We start from the raw sequence: 23,236 nt of genomic DNA, 5'->3' as shown, positions 1-23,236 counted from the left end.
GTTACCCTGAATTTTTCCTTCCTTCAGCCTAAGGCAAATTTAGGTGCTAACATAGTGGCGACTCCGCTGGGGACACTGAAATCAAATCCCCTTATTTCTTAATAATTCTAAGCTTCCGCATGATAAGTTTAGGATTGGATAGGCTGAGTAAGTTGGTTATGTCCTGTGATTTTTCTCAATAGCACGCTGGTTTCGAGATGATATACCATAGCCAATCCAGACCCGGATCCTCCTCATATTTACGAAAACCCCAATTTGATTCCGAGACTCCTTCGTCAAGAGAGCACCATAACTCCCGTGTTCAAATCCCATTCATGTCCTGAAATTTTTGAGTATCTTGAAGAGCTTGAGTTTGACGAACGGTTTGAAATATCATTGTTCGAGTCTAAATCTGAAAGGGCTGTTGACTATACTGTCCCCAATCCACAATTTCTTGTAGATTTAGAAACCGAAAGAGCTAACCGGTTAATTGATAATTATATTGCAACACAGCCTCAAACTCCAATTGCTAGCCCCTTACAAACTGTGCAAACTCCTCCAACACCTCCAAGGCCAAATCCACCAAGAGTGATGGCTGCCCGTTTTGCACCCCTTGTTCTGCCTCAAGTTCTAGATGATATGCCCGCAAATTATCAAAGCAAAATCCCATTTTTTGATGGCACTCCTAACAGCATTACTGCTCAGCAACATGTGGACAAAATGGCTGATTTCTATGAACTTCATGAGATCGATGCGGAGAATGTGGCAATGAGACTCTTTGTACAGACATTTGTAGGTGATGTGAGGAAATGGTTCAGAGGTTTGCCGGCGGCAAGTATCGCTACCTTGGCCAACCTACAAAGACAATTTTTAAACTGATGGGAAGTGAAAAAGAATCCTCTTCAAATTCTAGCTGAATATGAGCAAATCAAATGAAATGCTGGTGAGTCGGTCCAAGACTATTGTGTTAGATTCAATTCAGTTTATAACGAAATTCCAGATCATCTAAAGCCACCTGTGGGACTAGCTATGATGAACTTTCCGAATGGTTTTGATGCTGACATGGACTACCAATTAAGAGAGAGAGAACTGGCCACAATGGAAGACATGTAGAAAATCGCGGTCAGTGTTGAAGCAAATCTGTTGTCCAAGAGAGCTAGAGCAAAAGCAGAAAAGAAAGTCACTGTTAAGGAAGAGTCTTCTTCGATGGATCAATTACTCAAAAAGGTAGAGCAGATGCTTGAAAGGGTGAAGCTCGACAAACCTGGGTCATAATTTAGAAATCCTAAATTCCGTGGCTAGCAGCAGCAGCCACAATGTAAAATAAGATAGAGAGATCAGCGTGCCCGAGAGCAGACATCACAACAGCCAGTACAGACACCTTTGCAGCAAAATTTTGTGCATGGACCGGAGTCAGATGAGGACGGAAATGTAATAGGTGAAGAAAACCACCTCTTTACTCTAGATGAGCTGCCTACTTACATTACCGAAGAAGAGGAGTGTGCGGTGAGCTCAGCTACACACAAAGATGCAGATTTCATTCTAGCAAGTGACACTGTTTTACAAGAAGAATCAGAGGAGTATCAAAGGGGGTATATGAATGCTCTGTTCTCACATCAGAAATGATATTCACTTAGAAACAGAGATGTGACGGCCAAACCAATTCAGAAAAGGAAGGATGTTGAGGCATCAAAGAATGATTCATCAGCTACACAAAGGAAAGGAAAAGAGGCGGTTGGTCCGGAGAGCAGCAAATCAACATCAGCAGAACAATCACATCAGCAAGCTGCATCAAAAGAAAAGGAAAAGAAAGAAATCCCAGTCAAAGAGGTAGAAAAGATTCCCGCTTTTAATTTAGAGAATGAGATTTCCAAATTAAAAGTATCCATCCCCTTGACTGAAATAATGAAGAACAACAGTTATAGAGGACAAATATCTAAGATGTTGAATTTGGACCCAATGTCTGACATGGTGAATGTTGAAGACGATCAGCCTGAAATGATTTTTGGACCAGCATCGAATGGTGAGTCTCCTGATAGTGATGTGCCACCCTTTTATATCAGTTTAAGATTGCATGATTTTGTGTTACACAATGCCATGTTCGATTCCGGAGCCTCTCACAATCTCATGCCCAAGGCTATCATGGATAAACTTGGTCTGGACATCACCCGGCAATACCATGATCTCTATTCATTTGATTCCAGCAGAGTAAGATGTATAGGACTCATCAAAGACTTGGTTGTGAGTCTGGATCAGCTCCCAATGAAGAATGTTTTGATGGATGTGGTTGTAGCAGATATTCCTCCAAGGTTTGGCATGCTTCTTTCCAGGTCTTGGGTAGCGAAATTGAAAGGGACACTACAACTAGATTTCTCCTATGCAACGATTCTGGTGTTTGGACAAATGAGGAAATTGTATCGGGAACAAAAAATGAAATACATGATCACAAGCAAGGAGAAACCAATAAATCATCCAATTAACTATGTACATACAGATTTAGAGTCTTTTGTTTTGTATTCAGATAGTTTAAATGATATAGATAGTCAGTTAGTAGAAGCAGATGATATTCCGGAAATAACAGAAAATTTCAGAGAAATTTTAAAGAAAGAAGGACAAGAACAACAGAACAATGTTGGGCAATCAGCTGAAAGTAATGGACAGCAAGCAGACAAGGCACAACAAACAGATTTCCAGCACTTGCAAGAGGAGGAAGAAGGTTTGTGGACCATGGATTTTGATGGAGCAGTGGGAAATGATGGTGCTGGAATTGGAATTTGGGTACGCAGTCCTTTCTCCGCCCCAAACAAAGTGCCTAGTAACGTGAGGGTTTGCTCTTACAAGTTGGCTTTTGAGTGTTCAAACAATGAAGCTGAGTATGAAGCTCTGATTGCTGGCCTGAAGATTTTAAGAAAGCTGAATGCTAAGAGGATTTTGGTATATGGCGACTCCGAATTGGTAATAAAGCAGGTCAGAGGCGAGTATCAAGCAAAGCATCCTAGGATGCGGGCCTACCGTAATGCAGTTCTAGACATCCTAAAATTATTTTCAGAATACACCTTGACATGTGTGCCTCGTATACAAAATAGTATTGCTGACGCTCTTGCCAAGGCAACAAGTAGTTTGAAGATCCCAATGAACTCTAGCAATAAATTCGAAATCCATGTCAAGCATCGTCCAACCGTTCCAGACAATCAGAGATATTGGCAAGTGTTTCAAGATGATGAGGAGATTAATGATTTTCTGCAAAACAAAGGCAAGTTCAAAGAAACCTCAATAGATGTAGAAAATGACGATGGTAAAGGGAATGGTACAGATGAAGTACAGATCAATGAAATGGACGTGTTGCAGCTGAAGAATAACGTTATTCCTAAAGGCTTGATACCTTTAGAAGAACTTTTTGATCAAGATGATGTAGCCCGCAAGCCAACATTGCAGCCAACAGAGAAGGGTGTAGAAGAGGTCAACATTAGAAAAACTGCTAATCCTAAGTTGGTAAAATTGTCCAAAGCATTGCCGCCAAAGATCAAGGACAAATACATCAGTTTGCTGGCTTCATTTGCAGATGTGTTTGCTTGGGACTATTCTGATTTAAAGACATATGATACCAATATAATTCAGCACACTATACCCATCAAGCCCAATCAAAAACCATTCAGACAGAAGTTGAGAAGGATAAATCCAAAGTTGTTGCCATCTATTGAAAATGAGGTAAACAGGTTGTACAAATCAGGGATCATTGTGCCCATCAGATTTTCAGATTGGATATCTAACTTGGTGCCCGTACAAAAGAAGACAGGTGAGATCCGCTTATGCATTGATTTCAGAAATCTCAATAAAGTTTCATTGAAGGACAACTATCCACTGCCCAAAATGGACCATATACTTCAGCGAGTAGTGGGGGCATCTCGTATGTCACTACTTGATGGCTATTCCAGATATAACCAAATTTCTGTCCATGAAGATGACCGGGACAAAACAACATTCACCACTCCATGGGGAACCTTTCATTATGCCAAAATGCCTTTCGGTTTAAAGAATGTAGGTGCCACATTTCAGCATGCAATGGACTTGGCTTTTGCGAATGAGAAGGGTGTGTTTTTGGTGGTGTACAGGGATGATTTGACGGTGTTTTCCAAATCTGATGAAGAGCACATGCATCATCTAAAAACTGTCTTTTAAAAGTGTAGAAAATATGGTTTATCGCTGAATTCGAAGAAGAGCTTATTCGCCATGGAGGAAGGAAAATTACTCGGGCATATTATCTCAAAGGATGGCATTCGTATTGACCAAGCACGTGTGCAAGCAATTCAGCAAATCAATCTGCCCCGGAATAAAAAAAGATACAATCGTTTAATGGTAAGATGAATTTTCTACGTCGCTATGTACCTAATCTTGCTGAACACCTAAGAGAAATGACCAACATGCTTAAGAAGGACAGCCAAGTGAAATGGATGGAGGAGGCTGTAAAATATTTCAATTTGGTTAAATTGGATCTTTCTTCAGCTTCTGTTCTAGTAAGCCAGGACTACACTCAAGATTTCATATTGTTTTCGTTTGCTTCGGAGTACATTATGGCAGCAGTATTATTGTAGAAAAGAGATGACCATGAATGACCCATTGCATTCTTTAGCAGAGCTATAAGGGATGCAGCCTTAAAGTACAACATCATTGAGAAACAAGCCCTGGCACTTGTGAAGGCATTGAAAGATTTCCGGGCATATATTCTACATTCTCATATTCTGGCCTATGTACCTAACGCCATTGTAAAAGATGTTTTAGTGTAGACCGATCTTGAAGGAAGAAGAGGAAAATAGATTGCAGCCTTGCTAGAATATGATGTGGAAATAAAGCCCACAAATTTGGTCAAAGGACAGGGATTGGCAAAGCTAATGGCCGAATCAAACTTGCATGCCTTGGAAATAAACCTGATCGCTGCTATGTCCGATGAGAATGAAGAATCATCATCAATGCAGGTATCTGAAATGTTTGCTCTTTCTCCATGGTATTCAGATATCATATATGTGCTTAAAAATTTGTCACCACCACCCGGCATGCCTAGAAACAAAGTGAGAACACTCAAGTTGAAAGCTGCCAAGTTTTGCATTCTAAATTCTGCGTTGTATTGGAAATATCCCGGTGGCGTTTTGTTAAATTTTTTGGTGGAAGAGGTTGTTAGAAAATTATATATTACGGAGCAATGGAACACATAAAATATTGCAGAAATATAAACACAGAAAACACACAAAACAAGAGAGACACAGATATACGTGGTTCACCCAGTTTGGGCTACGTCCACCCCGAACAGCCAGTCCTTCCTTTCTATTATCCAGCAAAATGAAGAGACACAACCTACAGCAAATCCGCTGTAATATCCTCTGTTTTCTCTCATAGTCTCACCTCTCTGTTTCTCGCTCACAGAATACACATCTATCTCACAGCCTCAAATACAATACCCTCATACAAAGAGAGGGGTTGCCTTCTAGGGAAAAACACCCTAAACTAAACATAAGTTCTACCGTCAGATCATCTGCCTAATGAACGGCCCAGATTGACTAGAAATTACTATACTTTTACAAGGCAATTTTACAGCTGTTTTTAGCTTCAGGGGCGCTACCCTCGAAACCCCCCGCCAGGGGGGGGCTCCCAAAGGTCGCAGCCGCCCCCCCCCGGACCCTGCAGCGAATATTTTACGGGCGGCGATGCCGCCCCTATTTTGAACTGGGGTCCTATGTGGAGATACCTTTGAATATAGAAGATAATCAGGCTCCACACCCAACAATCTCCCACTTGGAGACTGATTGTAGCAACTCCACCGCTGCTCCATTTGCTGGACAATGACTCCTCTTTGGACTTGGCTGTTTCTCATCTTCATCGTCATCCTTGAAGACCAACTGAAACTGAGCATATTCTCAGTTTCTCCCTGGTTACAACTTTTGTTAGCATATCTAAAAGATTCTAGCTAGTGTGTATCTTTTCCAGCTTCAACTCTCCATCTTCCAACACTGATCGTATGAAATGGTACTTGAGCTGTATGTGTTTAGTCCTGGAATGAAATGCTGAGTTCTTTGCAAGATGAATGGCACTTTGGCTATCACTGTATAACGTGCCCATATCATGATCCTTACCCAATTCACCCATAAACCTTTGTAACCAAATCATTTCTTTACTAGCCTCTGTAGCAGCAACATACTCTACTTCTGTTGTTGAAAGTGCAACAACACTTTGGATTTTTGAAACCTAACTGACAGCTGTTCCTCCAATAGTAAATACATATCCTGTAGTGCTCCTCTTGTTATCTCTGTCACCTGCCATATCTGCATCAACATATCCTTGTAGGGAGATGTTTGAACCACCAAAGCATAATGCTTGATTTGTGGTACCTTTCAAATATCTGAGAATCCATTTCACTGCCATCCAATGTTCTTTTCCTGGATTGTTCATTACCTGCTTACAACTCCCACTACATGTGCAATGTCAGGCCTTGTGCAGACCATTGCATACATTAAGCTTCCAACTGCTGATGCATATGGAACTTTAGACATATAATCCATGTCTTCTTGGGTCTTTGGGCACATTTCCTTGCTAAGTTTGAAATGGCTATCAAAAGGTGTACTAACGGGTTTTGCATTGTGCATGTTAAATCTTTTCAACACCTTTTGTATGTACTCATTCTGAGACAATGTTAATTTATGATTTTTCCTGTCTCTAGTTATTCTCATACCAAGGATTTGTTTTGCAGCTCCCAAATCCTTCATTGCAAATGAATTTGCCAATTTTCTTTTGAGCACATTTATTTCCTGCATGTTAGATCCTGCAACAAGCATGTCATCTACATACAGTAACAATATAATATAGCTGCCATCATTTTTCTTTTTCAAATAAACACAATGATCAGAGTGACATCTAGTATAACCTTGTTCAGACATAAACTTGTCAAATTTTAGATACCACTGCCTTGGAGCTTGTTTTAAGCCATACAAGCTCTTCTTCAACCTGCACACTAGTTTCTCCTTCCCTTTCACCTCATATCCTTGTGGCTGCTGCATATATATCTCTTCCTCCAAATCCCCATGGAGAAAGGTTGTATTTACATCTAACTTCTCAAGATGCAAGTCTTTAGCTGCTACAAGACTTAAAATAGTTCTGATTGAAGTCATTTTAACAACAGGAGAAAATATTTCATCAAAATCAATACCTTTCTTCTGTGCAAACCCCTTCACCACAAGTCCAGCTTTATACCTCTGTTTTCCTCCATCTTCTTCCTTCAGCCTGTAAACCCATTTATTCTTCAATGTAGTTTTTCCTACAGGCAACCTGACTAAATCCCAAGTCTGGTTATGCATTAAGGAGTCCATCTCTTCTTCCATGGCTACCTCCCACTTCTTCCTGCTTTCAACCTGCATTACTTCTTCATAACATTCGGGTTCACCGGAATCAGTCAACAATAAATAATATAATGAAGGAGAGTATCGTTCAGGGGGTCTACCTATCCTGGTAGATCTTCTAACACCACTTTCAGGTGTTTGGGGTGCCTGTTGTTGTTGTGGTGGTTGCTATTGTTGTGGTTGTTGATTATTATTATTTTCAGGCACCTTTACTTTTCCAGTGATTTCATCAAGAACTGCGTATTCCTTGTTTTCCTTTTCCTATTTATTTTCCCACAACTGATTCTTATACAAGACATTTTCATTGAATATTACATCTCTGCTCCTAATGATTTTGTGATTTTCGTAATCATATAAGCAATAACCAAAATCATTAACACCATATTCAATAAAGGTACATTTCTTTGACTTTGCCTCAAGCTTTATTCTATTTTCTTTATCAATATGGACAAAGGCCTCACAACCAAAAGGCTTTAAAATGGAGTAGTTTACCTTTTTACCTATCCATGCTTCCTCTGGAACACCACCATCTAAGGAAATTGAAGGCCCTCTGTTTATTAGATATACAGCAGTATCTACAACATCTGCCCAAAACTGTAAAGGCAATCCTGCATGCAATCTCATGCACCTTGCACGCTCCATGATTGTTCTGTTCATCCTTTCTGACACACCATTTTCTTGTGGTGTTCTTGGAACTGTCTTCTCTCTGCGAATTCCATGCTCTGAACAGTACTTATCAATCTCTTTGCTGCAATATTCACCTCCATTGTCTGATCTAAGACACTTCAATTTCTTTCCTGTCTCAATCTCAACCAAAGCTTTCCATTTCTTGAAAGTATCAAATACATCAGATTTATTCTTAATACAATAAATCCAAGTTTTTCTAGTTGCATCATCAATAAAAGTAACATAATAACGAGAGCCACCGAAAGATGATACCTGAGCAGGTCCCCATACATCTGTATGCACAAGATCTAATTTTTCATTCTTCTTTTCTTTCCCAACTCTGAGAAATCTGACTCTCTTCTGTTTTCCATAAATGAAATTCTCACAGAAGTCCAAATCAACATTATTCAAACCTGGCAACAAATTCCTTGAGTGAAGAATCTTCATCCCCTTTTCACTCATGTGTCTGAGCCTATGATGCCATAATGCTGCATCTGCTCCTTTGGAAGTTAAAACATTAACAGAGTTAGAAATACCATTGCATAAATACAATGTACCAACCTTTTCACCTTTTGCTATTACCAGGGCTCCTTTGGTGACCTTCCAAGCTTTATCTATGAAAGTTGTCACACAACCTTCACCGCCTAACTGCCCTGTTGAAATCAGATTTTTCTTTAGATCTGGAACATGTCTTACCTCCTTTAGTAGCCATTGGTTTCCATTCTGCTGTTTTACAATAACCTTACCCATTCCAACGATTTTACAGGGTTTATCATCACCCAGACGAACTTGTCCAAAATCTCCTTGAACATAGTCATGAAAGTATTTCTTATCAGGTGTGGCATGGAATGAAGCCCCTGAATCTACCACCCAGGAATCAACAATATTTTCGAAAGAAAGAATCAGAGCATCTTGTAACACCTCACCTGTCACATTTGCTTCATGATTGTTTTCTTGCTGTGCATCTCCTTCTTTTCCCTTTCGAGATCTACAGTCTTTCTTTAGGTATCATTTCTTTCCACATTTCCAGCACACTATCCCCGATCTGGACTTGGATCTGCCTTTCCTTGATTTGCTGCGATATCCTGAGCTCTTTCCTCTTTCCATTTTTCTTCCTCTAGATTTTGCACTCAAAGCATTTCCCGATGTCTCACCGGAGCTTTTCCGTCGCATTTCCTCACTAAGGATAGCACTGACAACATCATCAAACTTTAAAGTACTAGATCCAGAAACGGAGTTACTAATGGCCATTACCAAACCATTCCAACTTTCTGGTAATGAACACAAGAATAACAGAGCTCTAACTTCATCATCAAAGTTTACCACTACAGAACTTAACTGACTTGTAACTGTATTAAAATCATTTAAATGGTTTGCAATAGATCCACCTTCCGACATATTCATATTAAATAACCGTTTCATAAGAAATACCTTGTTTGAGGCCGAGGGTTTTTCATATAGTTTCGACAACGTCTGCATCAAACCCTCTGTCATGGTTTCCTTCGAAATGTTGAAGGCGACTGACGCAGCAAGGCACAACCGTATTGTTCCGAGTGCCTTTCTATCGAGAAGGTTCCATTCTTCGTCTTTCATACCCATCGGCATCTTTGTTTTTCCGCCCAATGGTAGGTATAGATCTTTCTGATACAGATAATCTTCCATCTGCATCTTCCACAGCGAGAAGTTTTGGCCGTTAAATTTCTCGACCCTAAACTTACCATCTTCCGCCATTGCTCCCACTCGAACCAGGAACCCTTCTTTCCTGCGAGTTTATCAGCAAAATAGACCTTCAGCTCTGATACCAGTTGTTAGAAAATTATATATTACGGAGCAATGAAACACATAAAATATTGCAGAAATATAAACACAGAAAACACACAAAACAAGAGAGACACAGATATACGTGGTTCACCCAGTTTGGGCTACGTCCACCCCGAACAGCTAGTCCTTCCTTTCTATTATCCAGCAAAATGAAGAGACACAACCTACAACAAATCCGCTGTAATATCCTCTGTTTTCTCTCACAGTCTCACCTCTATGTTTCTCGCTCACAGAATACACATCTATCTCACAGCCTCAAATACAATACCCTCATACAAAGAGAGATTTTTCCTTCTAGGGCAAAAAACCCTAAACTAAACATAAGTTCTACCGTTAGATCATCTGGCTAATGAACGGCCCAGGTTGACTAGAAATTACTCTACTTTTACAAGGCAATTTTACAGCTGTTTTTAGCTTCGGGGGCGCTGCCCCCGAAACCCCCCGCCAGCAGGGGGCTCCCAAAGGTCGCAGCCGCTCCCCCTGGACCCCGCCTACAACGAATATTTTACGGGCGGTGTTTCCGCCCCTATTTCGAACTGGGGTCCTATGTGGCGATACATTTGAATATAGAAGATAATCAGGCTCCACACCCAACAAGAGGAGGCAAAGAAAGTCATGGAGGATTTCCACGGAGGAGAGTGTGGTGGTCACCTTTTTTGGAAGTCAACAGCAAATAAAATTCTGAGAGCAGGGTACTATTGGCCGACATTGTTTGCTGATGTATATAAGATGGTCAAGCGCTGTCATAAATGTCAGATTTTCGAAGGAAAACAGAAGTTACAGCCTTTGCCACTTAAGCCTATTGAGGTGAGCGCTCCTTTCCAGCAGTGGGGGTTGGATTTCATTGGTGAAATTCATCCCGCTTCTTCCGGTCAGCATAGATGGATCCTCACAGTGACAGATTATTTCACAAAATGGATTGAGGCAACTCCCACCAGACAAGCTACAGATACGGTAATCATTTCATTTCTTGAAAATAACATCTTGTCTCGTTTTGGTTGTCCGAATAAGTTAATCACTGATAATGCAGCAGCTTTCAAATCAAAAAGGATGGTAGAATTTTGTCATAAATATCACATCATTTTGGGTCACTCAACTGCCTATCATCCGCAAGGCAATGGATTGGTGGAGTCTTTGAACAAATCATTGGTCAACATCATCAAGAAGCTGCTGGAAATAAATAAAAAGAGTTGGAATAAGAGGTTGGTCCATGCGCTTTGGGCAGATCGGATCAGTCACAAAAAATCCATTGGTATGTCACCATTTGAGCTTGTTTATGGAGTTGATACAGTATTTCCTACCTCTCTCGCTGTCCCGGTAGTCAAACTTCTTCAGGAGGCCGGCAGTGAAGAAGATCCCGTGCAGAGAAGGTTGAATCAAATGGTCCACTTGCAGCAAACAAGAGAAGAAGTTTTCAAGAACACATCCAAATTGCAGGAGAAGATCAAGAAAATTTATGACAGAAAAGAAAAGGTGGATAAATTTCAGTTGGATGATGTGGTGCTGAAGTGGGATGCAAGGAATGAGGAGAAAGGTAAGCACGGTAAGTTCGAGAATCTTTGGAAAGGTCCTTTCAAGATTGCAGCATATAGGGGTCAAAATGCCTTTCTTCTGAAGGAAATGAACGGGGAAGATTGTCCAGGAGGGCCGATCAATGGTCGGCTGCTCAAGTGGTACCATTTCTGAGTTATTAACGCTGCTTCCACTGTCATTGTAAATACCATTTTTATTTCAGTTTGGTTTGAGTTTGTCAAGTTAGTTTTTGAGTCATTTCAATGTCAAGTTTGAGTCAATTTTTGGTCATTTTAGTTTCATAAATGAGTCAGAGTCCTGTGTTGTTTTTCGAAAAATGACTCCATAGCCCAATGGACGAAGGCACTATCTAGCTCTTCCAGAGATCTGCTGTTCTTGGCACCTCCAAGGAGCTACCATCCCCCATTGGAGCTAATGTTAGAGTTGGTCTGGTCAGCCCTCCGTCAGAGATCAAAACTCTTTATGCATTTCATTTTTAGGTGTCTCGCTCCATTCATTCAGTTGCATTCCGCTAGGGGCATGCCATGATCTGACGGAGAAGGTCATGCTAGTCATTTCCCCTCATGTCTGGCTCCTGCTGGCTTAGGTCTTTTGTCAATGATCACCAAAGTCCATGACAGTCAAGGTCTGGTCCTTTAATGGACAAAAGTCATTTTCGGTCATTAGGTCTAGGGATTAAATCAATTTGGTCTTTAAATATGTCCAGTAAAGCCATGCAGGCTAGATAGATGCCCTTGTAAAGTAATGATTCATAGAGTTTCATCGTCATATTGATAAACTTCGACTGTTCTCCAAAACTCTGTTTTGAAGAAAAGTCAAACAGTGTCATGGGTGATAAAATTTTCAAAAAAATCTTCAGTTGATCTCTTCAGGTGTAATCATGGTTTCCGTGGCCAAATGTCCTGTCAAGCAATCCCTGCAAAGAGTGTCGAAAATTTCATCACTTGAGCCAAATTCAGAGGAAAAGTGAAAATCAGGGTTATTTTAAAGTTAGTAAAAAAGTGTCAAACATAACATTAGAAAGTGGGTTTTTTGAAAAAGCAAAATTTAAATCATGACCTCCAAGTCTATATATACAAAATTCCCACCAAAATCAAAGTCATTGTGCAATCAAAGGCAGAGGTAAAACATTGCAAAGTCGTGGAGAGTGAAATCGCATGGTTTGGAGCAAGTTTGGAGGCCATTATAGGCATGTGACGCATATAGGCAGGGGCGCGGCGCACATAGAGCCCGCTCGCAGTGCAAATTCCTAACTAGCGCGACGCACACCTAGAGCACGGTGCACTAGGTTTTGCGGGCGACGCACACAGACAAAGTGCCAGAAACTTGCCAAAACTCCCTCAAATCTTTTGTGGATGCCCATCAGCTCGAGAGGTAGGCTCTATAACCTCAATGGTTCCTCAAATTATGTAAATGATATAGTGATGTATGCTTACGATTGAAATGCAACAAAACTCATAAAGCAACCACAAGAAAACACAAAGGGCCATTTTTGCTAGGGTTGTGTAGTTGTGTTGTTGATGCCAAGGTACCATTTTCTCTTCCTTACCATTTTTCCTTATTCCCCCATGCCATTTTTCCTATTATCACTACACTAAAACACTACCAAACCCTATTCCCTCCCCCCTCCTCCTATTGGTCAATAAAAACCGCAAACCCTAACCTATCAAAATACCCAAAACCCCTACATATCCCTAACCAAAATTCTCCCTGTAACCCCTATTCCCATTACATTACTGCCCTCCTAATACTCCCTTTGTTTCATTATTCCCCTTGGTGGTAGATATCACAAACAACACCCAGCTTCACCATCATCAAAGGGCAACCTTAATACAATATATAAACAGTAGTCATGGCATCTGAGGGTTCATCAGAGTATGAGGTGGAAAATCACAGTGATACAGCTTCAGGAGAACAGGCCCCCAGGAGACATCACAAGAGTGGAAAACATGTTAGGGATGAGCCAAACACCCTCATTGAATTGCAGGCATGCCCTCTTGCTATGTCATGTTTCCAGCACCTAGCATGTTTTGAATTTTGTCAAAGGGTGGCAAATGTTAGAGTTCATCATGAGTTGGCCCGTCTTTTTGTCAGTCTATCTTCGCCGGGGTCACCTTTACATTGACACCCGAAACTATCTCAGTGGCAATAGGCATACCAAATGTTGGAGAATAGTGGCATAAGAAGAAGAAGTTGGATAGGCAATACTATGAGCCTTACATTAAGGCCAGTTGTTTGAGGCATCTCACAAGAGTCTTCCGATTCAGATATTTGAAAGATGAGTATGCACCGCTCATGAAATTGATCATGAAGTACTTCAGTTGTGAGGGGAGGTTCTCTCACCTATATGCCTATCACATCAGGTTGCTCATGCACTTTACCAGGGTGCGGATGATGAACCTTCCATTTTTCATTTGCAGGAACATAGAGAGGATGAACAATTTCATGCAACATAAGACCCCTGAGCAGCAGCTTAACAGTGTTTATCACTTTGCTCTTGTCCGGATTTTGGTGGATCATCAGTTGGGATTGTAGGGCATTGCTTGGGAGGACTTCATCTCCCGTGACTTCTTCAGCACTCGACAGGTAGTATCAGAGGGAGAGAATGAGATAGGTGGTCCTTCTCATCAGTATGAGCGCCATGAGACCGCTACTATGCTAGTATTCATCACCTATCAGAGAGGCAGTAGACATTTATTTGCAGCGGCAAAGCGAGTGTTATCTCCACCCGGGGTGGAAGGGGCCTCGCTTCCTACATCGATGACACAGGAACAGGACAGAGGTAAGGAGCCAATGCATGATGAGGGGCCTTCAGGTGAGCCATCAAGTGAACGAGAGACAAAATTCGTTCTCCTTCATGATGATGAGACAGATACAGAACCAACAAATGCAGAGCTTAGAGAGATCATCCAGGAGCAGCAATCAGTGATTGAGGCCTTATCCCTTGACTTGGAGAGGGCCAAGTGGAACATGAAGTACCTGGAGCAGAGAAACAAACAGCTAGAGGATCAGCAGGCGATTATGGAGCTACAAAACATTCGTGAGCATCGCCAAGCTGCACAAAGAAGAAGAGTTGAGCTCACGTCATTGGAGCAAGAGATCAATGAGGATCGGGAGGCCAATCTAGAGAGAGTCAACATGCACTTGGAGAGGCTGCTGGACAAGGCCGACAAGGACCATGCCTTACTGAGACACATGGCTTTCCATTACAGGGCACGAAACATGAGTGCAAGGGCCCGGATAAAGAGCTTGAAGGAAAAATTGAGCAAAGCAACAAAAGAGGCAAAAGAGGCAAAAGAGCAAGATCAGCTTCGAATCTTGGCTGAAGCTTCCTTATCATAGCATAGCACTTCATAGGGGACCTCCAGCCCAAATTTCAAGAAATTTGAGGAAATTTTGGTCACATGACAAATTTTTTGGCAAAACACAAGTTTTTTCTCCCTGTGGCGCTAAAAATTGGGAACTCCAAATGAAGAATGGTTTGCATTTTTGGATTCAGCATGAAAAATCACGACTACTGGTGCTTGGACAAGAAATTTGGGAAAGATCTGAGTCTCCAGGAGGTCAAAAACACCCAAAAAATGACCTCTCTGCCCCTATTTTGATACACAGGAAGCAGTCTTGGGAGAATGAAGATTTGGAGGGGCAAATGAGCACCAAATTCAGAAATTTCAGTTGGGTTAGGAATTAGACAGGATAGGCTTTCCAACAAGCACACTTGGGAACATTTTGGACTCATATAAGTGCCTCAAAATAGGCTCCCAAGTGACATGGCGCACAGAGAAAATGGTGCGGCGCATAGAGGAAAAAATGCCAAATTTGCCTTCGTTTCGTGAAATTTCGATTCGCGACTTCTCCAAGTGGGCCCACTCATCTACATTTTAGTTTTTTGACACCTAAGGTGGCATTTAAAGTATTTTCTCTCCAGATTGGCTTCTATCCAAGTGGCGAAAGAAGGCAAACGGTCACCCAAGCCATTTGTCATGTTTGTAACGCTGCACCTGTAGCTGATGGTTGGCTCTTCATCTCCATTTTGTAATGATTCGAGTAACTCCCCAACCCTTGGGCGTTCTATCTCTTCATGGCACATTCTATATATTGTATGCAAACCATTTGCAAAGGGTTGGTTGGCTTGTAACTTCTGGGAGATTGTGGGAAAGAAACTCTACTTCTTCACTGTATATTTTTGACAAAGTATTAATGAAAGGCAGCAGTTCTGTTTCATGAGATTCATGTGGTTGTGAGTGTAGCAAATGTGTCTCTTATGTTTTCATATGTATTTCGTTATGTTTCATAATTCAATTCATGTTCATTTCCAGTGAAATTTTATGAGTTAGATAAGGTAGAATTCAATTTTATTGCTCTGCCTGTGGGAAAATTTCATGTTCAGTGTTCTTCTTCTGTTGAAAAGGATTCATGTTCCTATGCCCTTTTCACTCTCCTAAACAATCTCTCCATTCCGCGTTATTTCAAACTAAATTGCTACACTTTCCGCCTGCCTTGCCTCACGAAGTAATCTGTGCCTTTGTATTAAATTCTCTGTTCTTTGCTGACTGTTGGTCCCATACCATCCCAGAAGCTCAGTCATTCATAAAAATTGTTTCTTGTATCCCTATTCACTTACTAACCTAAGATCAATACTTCAATGGAAGTCATCTCAGACCGTTTCGTTTATCCATTCACTGAGCGTGACTCGGATAGAGCCCTCTCCTGTTCTGGTAGGGCTAGCTACGAGACTGAGTGTGATTTGTGGTTACCCTGAATTTTGCCTTCCTTCAGCCTAAGGTAGATTTAGGTGCTAACATAGGGGCGACTCCGCTGGGGAAACTGAAATAAAATCCCCTTATTTCTTAATAATTCTAAGCTTCCGGATGATAAGTTTAGGATTGGATAGGCTGAGTAAGTTGGTTGTGTCCTGTGATTTTTCTCAATAGCACGCTGGCTTTGAGACAATATACCAGAGCCAATCCAGACCCGGATCCTCCTCATATTTACGAAAACCCCAATTTGATTCCGAGACTCCTTCATCAAGAGACCACCATAACTCCCATGTTCAAATCCCATTCATGTCCTGACATTTTTGAGTATCTTGAAGAGCTTGAGTTTGACGAACGGTTTGAAATATAGTTCAAGTCTAAATCCGAAAGGGTTGTTGACTATATTGTCCCCAATCCACAATTTCTTGTAGATTTAGAAACCGAAAGAGCTAATCGACTAATTGATAATTATATTGCGACACATCCTCAAACTCCAATTGCTAGCCCCTTACAAACTGTGCAAACTCCTCCAACACCTCCAAGGCCAAATCCACCAAGAGTGATGGCTGCCCGTTTTGCACCCCTTGTTTTACCTCAAGTTCTAGGTGATATGCCTGCAGATTATCAAAGCAAAATCCCATTTTTTGATGGCACTCCTAACAGCATTATTGCTCAGTAACATGTGGACAAAATGGCTGATTTCTATGAACTTCATGAGATCAATGTGGAGAATGTGGCAATGAGACTCTTTGTACAGACATTTGCAGGTGATGTGAGGAAATGGTTCAGAGGTTTGCCGGCGGCAAGTATCGCTACCTTGGCCGACCTACAAAGACAATTTTTAAACTGATGGGAAGTGAAAAAGAATCCTCTTCAAATTCTGGCTGAATATGAGCAAATCAAATGAAACGCTGGTGAGTCGGTCCAAGACTATTATGTTAGATTCAATTCAGTTTATAACGAAATTCCAGATCATCTAAAGCCACCTGTGGGACGAGCTATGACGAAATTTCCAGATGGTTTTGATGCTGACATGGCCTACCAATTAAGAGAGAGAGAACCGGCCACAATGGAAGACATGTAGAAAATCACGGTCAACGTTGAAGCAAATCCGCTGTCCAAGAGAGCTAGAGCAAAAGCAGAAAAGAAAGTCACTATTAAGGAAGAGTCTTCTTCGATGGATCAATTACTCAAAAAGGTAGAGCAGATGCCTGAAAGGGTGAAGCTCGACAAACCTGAGCCACAAGTTAGAAATCCTAACTTCCGTGGCCAGTAGTAGCAGCCACAATATAGAATAAGACAGAGAGATCAGCGCGCCCGAGAGAAGACAGCACAACAGCCAGTACAGACACCTTTGCAGCAAAATTTTGTGTATGGACCGGAGTCAGATGAGGACAGAAATTTAATACGTGAAGAAAACCATCTCTTTACTCTAGATGAGCTTCCTACTTACATTACCGAAGAAGAGGAGTGTGCGGTGAGCTCAGCTACACACAAAGATGCAGATTTCATTCTAGCAAGTGACACTGTTTTACAAGAAGAATTAGAGGAGTATCAAAGGGGGTATATGAATGCTCTGTTCACACAGTAGCAGCGATATTCACTTAGAAACAGAGATGTGATGGCCAAACCAATTCAGAAAAGGAAGGATGTTGAGGCATCAAAGAATGATTCATCAGCTACACAAAGGAAAGGAAAAGAGGTGGTTTTACCCAATATTTTTAATCAATTATTAAAAATATTGGGTAAAACAATTTAAACATAAATAAGTGTATTTAATTAGAATAAATTTAAAATAAAAAAGTTGAAAAACATAAAAGAAAAATATAATCAATAATGAACGCAATATATCAATTATTAAAATAAAGTAACTTATATAATTAGTAATTTATTAACAATAAAATAATAATAATGAATTTAAAATATAAATCATTAAACTGGTCAGCTCCCTAACTTGAAAACCTCACCTAATCATATTTATTACTCCAACTCCTCTTCTTTGTAAATCAGTCCTGATGATGAGTCTTGGTCTAGACTAGAAACGTCGACAAATTGAAAATCAAAACTGTGGAATATCTGAATTCATTGTCTCAAAAACCACACCATAGAAATCTACAAACCATAATTAAACCCTCTGTTGTTGTTTCCTTTGAAATATTAAAGGCTACTGATGCCGCCAGGCATACCCATATTGTTTCAATTGCCTTTCCCTCGAGAATATCCCATTCTGTGTCTGTCATACTCGTCGACTTCTTTGCTTTTCCGCTCAATGGTTAGTACAAATCTTTCTAGCACAAATAATCTTCCATAGCTGGTAGTTTTGGCCATTAAATTTTTCGACCCTAAACCTACCATCTTCCACCATTGCTCCCACTTGAACCGGGAACCATTCTCTCCTGCGATTTTATCAACCAAATAGACCTTCAACTTTGATACCAGTTGTTAGAAAATTATATATTACAGAGCAATGGAACACATAAAATATATTGCATAAGTATAAACACATAAAACAAGATAGACACAGATATACGTGGTTCACCCAATTTGAGCTACGTCAACGGGAAACAACTAGTCCTTCCTTTTATATTATCCATCAAACTGAAGAGATACAACCTACAACAGATCCGCTGTAATTCTCTCTTTGCTCTCACACAATCTCCTCTCCCTTTCTCACTCAGAATATAGATCTACATAGATTCCATACAATTCCCTCATATATAGCGAGGGGTTGCCTTTTAGGGCAATAAACCCTAAATTAAACATAACTTCTACCGTCAGATCTCCACCTAATGAACAACCCAGATTGGATACAAAATTACAACATTTTACAAGGAAATTTTACATCTATTTTTAGCTTCAGGGGCACTGCCTCCGCCCCCTTGGACCCCCCTTGCAACGAAAATATTACGGGTGGCATTGTCACCACATTAACTGGGGTCCAATGCGGTGATACCTCTAAATAAAGAAGATAATCAGGCTCCACACCCAACACAACGAACATGCTAAAAGACAACTCTTTTCCAATCTTGCAAATGGGAACAGTAGACTCTAAGAAAACAATAAAAGAGGTTTCAAAGTTTACGACAACGACCAAAATGATCAAGGAAGGCTCCAAATTGAGTATAGGCTAAAATTTTGGAGGGTGTTGTAGAAACTACACCACTTGGTGACACACTAGTAGAATTCATGTTCTCTGTCTCGATTGTCTTTTCTCTATGCAGGGGCTTGGTTCTTCAAGGAGTATTGATTCATCATGCAGATTAATTTGGTATTCTCACTTACCCCAAGAACAGACATGGTCCCATTTATGCATGTTTTGAGTTGGGAAGGGTAGTGTAGCTCACGATCTTAATATTTTCAGAGTATAATTCTTAATCTCTGGTATTGCTTTGCTGCCAGTAGGCTTGGACAGTACCCCAATGAAGTCATGTAGGAACACAAACATTTCTTCGTTGCCAGTGAGCCTGGACAGTACCCTAGCAGAGTTTCTTGCTTCACCTCTCTACACAAGAATTATTTCTCTTATTTCACCTTTATTTATTTATTTTAAGAGGACTGTGCATCAACACTTATTTATTTTGGGGCAGAAGAGGGATCCCAAATTATTGAGAGCGTAAGAGGTTGTTCCTTCAGAGAATCATACATGGACCTTTAATTTAGGTTTTCTCATTTAGATTTTCCCCTTCTCCAATTATACTGATTGGATAAGCATAAAAACACTGAAACATAAAGGCTGAGTGTAGGCATGAGGTTTCCAGAATAGACAACGGTTCATGGTTGGAAAAAAATCTCCTTACAAACTGATCGTATTTTCCGTCGGCACTTCATCGACCAAGAGATATAACCAACACAAGGAATATGGACGGAAGGTTAGCCAAATTTTGAAGTGTCACAATACCCTTTAGAGTTAGGCCTCACACATACTAATAAGCCACAACATGTCGAGGAACAAAACTTATTCACATGGTGAAAACAAGAAAGAAAAACTAAAGAAACAAAATGAAAGGAAATACAACACACAACAAGGAAAAAAAACCAAAAGCTAAGAAAAAGAACTAAACCAAAGCATGATGCAAGAGAAAAAATAAATAAGAAAAGACAAGAGAGACTAAAGAGAACAACACAAGATGAATGCAAGATAGGGAAAACTAGGATGGAACTAATTCTACTCCTAACTTAAAATATAGAAGTTCGGGGTCACGTATAATGAAATTTCCAGTGAAGCCAATATAGTTGTTCCCGACCTGCATCCACAAATATATGAACAATTAAAAGAGATATAAAGTAATTTGCAACAGAAAAGATAAAAACTTAAATAACTTGCACAAACATTTGAAGGTCTTTCCTGTAGGCAAAAATATGTGTCACAACCACTACTTTCATCCAAATCACATTCTTACCTCTCTAATGGAAAGCATAATCAGACAAACCTTGAAGACTTCTTACGAACACACCTTCTTCTGTGTCATCCTACTTAGCAAGCACACGAAAAGGGTGAAACAAGTTTATTACAATGGAGCTTGCAGAGTAAGATTGCTCCAACCATTCAACGATTAGATCATAAAATTCATAATGATCCTCTTTAAAACCCAAAAATATTTGGAAAGATGGATTTATAATTAGAGGCACGGGATTATAACGGGAACCTTGTGAGGGAAAATATATATGACCATATTCCGCAGTCATGTCGAGACAACGAGGACTTGACATAACCATTAGCGAGGGCTGAAGTGCCTCAATTGATCGACAAAAAATCGAATAGTGAGATGTTGAACGATGAAGATCAAAGGATGTAAAACAAATGTCATTGGAAGTAATGGTGAGAAAAATATAAAACAAATGACAGTCATCAAAGACAAAATAATGATTAGATGAATTGATTAAAGCATCAGATTCCCAATTTGTAATAAATGAAGATAAATCAATTTGAACAATTCTGCGATTCTCTAAACAATCGAACTAAGTTCCTCGCAAGCCGAATGTGACAAACCATCTTCATGTAACTAGTGACAAACTATATAAACATCGTAATCATGAAAATAATTTAAAAGGGATGTCAGCACAACAAATACATAATACCAGTCGGGACATGGTGAATGGAGAATACCTTGATTCGTGTGATAACTCGTGCATTCATTATGACTCAATAGGACTTTAGGTGTGATGAAAGGTAATATTTGCAATATAACATTCACGAGAAAACCTGGGAGATGACTATTAAGAGATGAATATGACAGGCATGATTCCTTCGGCCAAAGGTAATCCTTGGAATCATCAACTTCAAGATTCCATGAATCTATGAGAGATACACATTCCAAACCCGAGTTTGATGCAAGAGATTTGCATGAAGATGAATCAACCCAAAAAAATTGCTAAATCCAGTCAAAAGTAAAATCTTGAAAATTTGAAAGATCACAACCGAAATACCAAACATTTTTCAAAAGGAAATTTTCATATAGTGAAACCATGCAAAGAGAAGGATTGTGCATGAGAAACTAGATCTAACTTAGTTAAGGGGGATTACCAGAGTCACGAGATCCTGGCATAACCATCAATCGAAGTTGAAGTGCTTCTACCCCCTGACAGGTCTCAAAACTTTCAAGGATTGTAGAATCACATTTTAAAGACTGGACCAAATCATGCATGGTGTGAGGATAACTAGTACCACTGGTTTCAATAAGACCACTACTCACCGGATGACAACCATCTCTGTCACTAAATTCACTAGAACTTTCATCTCCAACAACCATATTACTAAAGTCGAAAGATTCTTCTAATCACAAATTCAAGGATGAATAAATTGGTGAGATTTCATGATCAAGCTGATTTGAAGAGTTGTATTCATGCAAGAGAAGAGATGATAAGGGTTTGGAAGAGTACTCAATGATTTGATTGTTTTCATTCGCATCATGGATAATATCACCAATTTGTGCCAATTAAGAGGTTAAGTCTTCGGATGTCAGACTTGAAGAACATGGGGTATCTCCATTGCAAGATGCATCACAGATAGTAGAGCACAAGGTATAGTGAGATGAAGATGAAGTTTCAATAAGCACATTTCTTTGACCAAATCATATTCTGGATCGAAAGTAAAATATTCATGAGAAACCAAAATATCCGCTGATACACCTGGGCATTTGTGATTACATACATTAATAGAGTCATCATCATTGGAATTATTGTTTCCCAAGGGTACATATTGATCAAAAGAATTGATTACATTTGATTCACTACCGAGATAAGCAGATTGAGAATCATCCAAGAATGGAAGTGCATCATCTTCACATAGAGGATTTTTGAAAATAGAAGAGGGGTTGAAAAAATCTTCACCTTTATACTCCAACTATGTAATGTGACCGTCTTATATCTAATCGCAATTTAAACCAGCAACGCAAAAATTAGGAGAGTTTAGAAAACTAGCTGGTGGAACAGATTGCTCACGCAGATCATGGTACAAAGAATCATGGCCTGTAGATGATAGAGGATAAAAAAAATCTAAATCAGATTCGAGACTAGAATTATGAACAGTAACATCATCTTGCAGAATGGAGGAGCTAGTATTCACAATAGGATTCATGAGCCATTCTTTGATTTCCTCCATTGAATCTGAGTCATGAGAATCAAAAGAAAAATGAGAATATGGATTAGGAATTTGATTTCCAGATTTACCAACTTCATAATCACTGCAACGAGGCACCCTCATCAGAACTGGAAAAGGAGGAGGACAAAGAAAAAAGGAGCAGTAAATTCCTCCTTTGAAATTAGAGGTGTCTCATGATTCAAAAGAGTTAGGGAAGTAGTAAAATCAGGGGGTTCAGGTTCACCATGTAAAGCGATAAGAACCAAGCACTCAAACTTTTGTTTCAAGAAATCTTGATTCATGTCTTCTTCAGAAATTTCACAACAAAGGTGAAGGAATCGATTTGAAAACTCCTCAACTGATTCATTAGGCTTTATTCTTAAGAGAGTGATTCTTTTACAAACAACTTGGAAATTATACCTATCAAAGGCTTGATGAAGCTCCCTGAGGAAATAATGAAGGGAACTGATTGAAGCAGGTGGAAAGGTATGGAACCATCAATAAACATGACCTTC

The sequence above is a fragment of the Pinus tabuliformis genome, chromosome 1_1 (assembly GCF_031772625.1).
Source record: "Pinus tabuliformis cultivar Carrire ecotype Pingquan chromosome 1_1, CPIR1, whole genome shotgun sequence".
Lineage (NCBI taxonomy): Eukaryota > Viridiplantae > Streptophyta > Pinopsida > Pinales > Pinaceae > Pinus > Pinus tabuliformis.
The sequence above is the reverse complement of the archived record's forward strand: the minus strand, read 5'-3'. Positions refer to the sequence as shown.